Source organism: Mya arenaria, chromosome 13 (assembly GCF_026914265.1).
Source record: "Mya arenaria isolate MELC-2E11 chromosome 13, ASM2691426v1".
Taxonomy (NCBI): domain Eukaryota; kingdom Metazoa; phylum Mollusca; class Bivalvia; order Myida; family Myidae; genus Mya; species Mya arenaria.
Window position 1 is genome coordinate 66,952,353 of NC_069134.1, and position 3,093 is coordinate 66,955,445.

Here is a 3,093-nt window from a genome sequence, read left to right on the forward strand (position 1 = left end):
TAGTAGTATGTAGTAGTAGTGTAGTAGTGTAGTAGTAGTATGTAGTAGTGTAGTAGTGTAGTAGTGTAGCAGTAGTAGTGTAGTATGTAGTAGTGTAGTATGTAGTAGTGTATTAGTAGTATATAGTAGTAGTGTAGTAGTGTAGTAGTAGTATGTAGTAGTGTAGTAGTGTAGCAGTAGTAGTGTAGTATGTAGTAGTGTAGTATGTAGTAGTAGTATGTAGTAGTATTAGTAATAGTATGTAGTATGTAGTAGTAGTAGTGTAGTGATGTAGAATTAGTAGTATGTAGTAGTGTAGTGATGTAGTAGTGTAGTAGTGTAGTAGTAGTAGTGGTGTAGTATTATATAGTAGTGTAGTAGTAGTGTAGTAGTAGTGTAGTAGTAGTATAGTAGTAGTAGTGTAGTAGTATGTAGTAGTAGTAGTGTAGTAGTGTAGTAGTAGTAGTTTAGTAGTAGTGTAGTAGTAGTAGTAGTAGTAGTAGTAGTAGTAGTAGTAGTAGTAGTAGTAGTAGTAGTAGTAGTAGTAGTAGTAGTAGTAGTAGTAGTAGTAGTAGTAGTAGTAGTAGTAGTAGTAGTAGTAATAGTAGTAGTAGTAGTAGTAGTAGTAGTAGTAGTGGTAGTAGTAGTAGTAGTTGTTGTAGTAGTAGTAGTAGTGTAGTAGTATATAGTAGTATATAGTAGTATGTAGTAGTATGTATTAGTATATAGTAGTATGTAGTAGTGTAGTATGTAGTAGTGTAGTATATAGTAGTGTAGTATGTAGTAGTATGTAGTAGTAGTGTAGTAGTAGTGTAGTAGTAGTATGTAGTAGTATGTAGTAGTAGTGTAGTAGTGTAGTAGTAGTATTATGTAGTAGTGTAGTATGTAGTAGTGTATTAGTAGTATGTAGTAGTAGTGTAGTAGTAGTATGTAGTAGTATGTAGTAGTAGTGTAGTAGTGTTGTAGTAGTATGTAGTAGTAGTGTAGTAGTGTAGTAGTAGTATGTAGTAGTAGTGTAGTAGTGTAGTAGTAGTATGTAGTAGTAGTGTAGTAGTGAAGTAATAGTATGTAGTAGTGTAGTAGTGTAGTAATAGTATGTAGTAGTGTAGTAGTGTAGTAGTGTAGTAGTGTAGTAGTAGTATTTAGTAGTAGTGTAATAGTGTAGTGTAGTAGTAGTATGTAGTAGTGTAGTAGTGTAGTAGTAGTATGTAGTAGTAGTGTAGTAGAAGTGTAGTAGTATGTAGTAGTATGTAGTAGTAGTGTAGTAGTGTAGTACTAGTATGTAGTAGTAGTGTAGTAGTGTAGAAATAGTATGTAGTAGTAGTGTAGTAGTAGTATGTAGTAGTAGTGTTGTAGTGTAGTAGTAGTATGTAGTAGTTTTATATGTAGTAGTGTAGTTGTAGTATGTAGTAGTAGTGTAGTAGTGTATTAGTAGTATGTAGTAGTGTAGTATGTAGTAGTGTATTAGTAGTATGTAGTAGTAGTGTAGTAGTGTATTAGTAGTATGTAGTAGTGTAGTAGTGTAGTAGTAGTAGTGTAGTATGTAGTAGTGTATTAGTAGTATGTAGTAGTAGTGTAGTAGTGTAGTAGTGTAGTAGTGCAGTAGTAGTATGTAGTAGTAGTGTAGTAGTAGTGTACTACTGTAGTAGTAGTATGTAGTAGTAGTGTAGTAGTGTAGTAGTAGTATGTAGTAGTAGTGTAGTAGTGTAGTAGTAGTATATAATAGTAGTGTAGTAGTGTAGTAGTAGTATGTAGTAGTAGTGCAGTAGTGTAGTAGTAGTATGTAGTAGTAGTGTAGTAGTGTAGTAGTAATATGTAGTAGTAGTATGTAGTAGTAGTGTATTAGTGTAGTATGTAGTAGTAGTATGTAGTAGTAGTATGTAGTAGTAGTGTAGTAGTAGTGTAGTAGTGTAGTAGTTGTGTAGTAGTGTAGTAGTAGTATGTAGTAGTAGTGTAGTAGTGTAGTATTAGTATATAGTAGTAGTGTAGTAGTGTAGTAGTACTATGTAGTAGTAGTGTAGTAGTGTAGTAGTAGTATGTAGTAGTAGTAGTATGTAGTAGTAGTGTATTAGTGTAGTATGTAGTAGTAGTATGTAGTAGTAGTATGTAGTTGTAGTGTATTAGTGTAGTATGTAGTAGTAGTATGTAGTAGTAGTATGTAGTAGTAGTGTATTAGTGTAGTATGTAGTAGTAGTATGTAGTAGTAGTATGTAGTAGTAGAGTATTAGTGTAGTATGTAGTAGTAGTAGTATGTAGTGTAGTATGTAGTAGTAGTGTAGTAGTAGTATGTAGTAGTAGTATGTAGTAGTAATGTATTAGTGTAGTATGTAGTAGTAGTATGTAGTGTAGTATGTAGTAGTAGTGTAGTAGTGTAGTAGTAGTATGTAGTAGTAGTGTAGTAGTGTAGTAGTAGTATGTAGTAGTAGTGTAGTAGTGTAGTAGTAGTATGTAGTAGTAGTGTAGTAGTGTAGTAGTAGTATGTAGTAGTAGTGTATTCGTGTAGTATGTAGTAGTAGTGTAGTAGTGTAGTAGTAGTATATAGTAGCAGTGTAGTAGTGTAGTAGTAGTATGTAGTAGTAGTAGTGTAGTAGTGTAGTAGTAGTATGTAGTAGTAGTGTAGTAGTCTAGTAGTAGTATGTAGTAGTGTAGTAGTGTACCAGTGTAGTAGTAGTAGTAGTGTAGTAGTGTAGTATGTAGTAGTGTAGTATGTAGTAGTGTAGTAGTGTAGTATGTAGTAGTGTAGAAGTGTAGTATGTAGTAGTGTAGTAGTGTATTAGTGTAGTAGTGTAGTAGTGTAGTATTGTATTATGTAGTAGTAGTGCAGTATGTAGTAGTGTAGTATTTAGTAGCAGTGTAGTATGTAGTAGTGTAGTATGTAGAAGTGTAGTATGTAGTAGTGTAGTAGTGTAGTAGTGTAGTATGTAGTAGTAGTGTAGTAGTGTAGTAGTGTAGTATGTAGTATGTAGTAGAAGTGTAGTATGTAGTATGTAATAGTGTTGTAGTAGTAGTATTAGTAGTAGTAGTATTAGTAGTAGTAGTAGTAGTAGTAGTAGTAGTAGTAGTAGTAGTAGTAGTAGTAGTAGTAGTAGTAGTAGTAGTAGTAGTAGTAGTAGT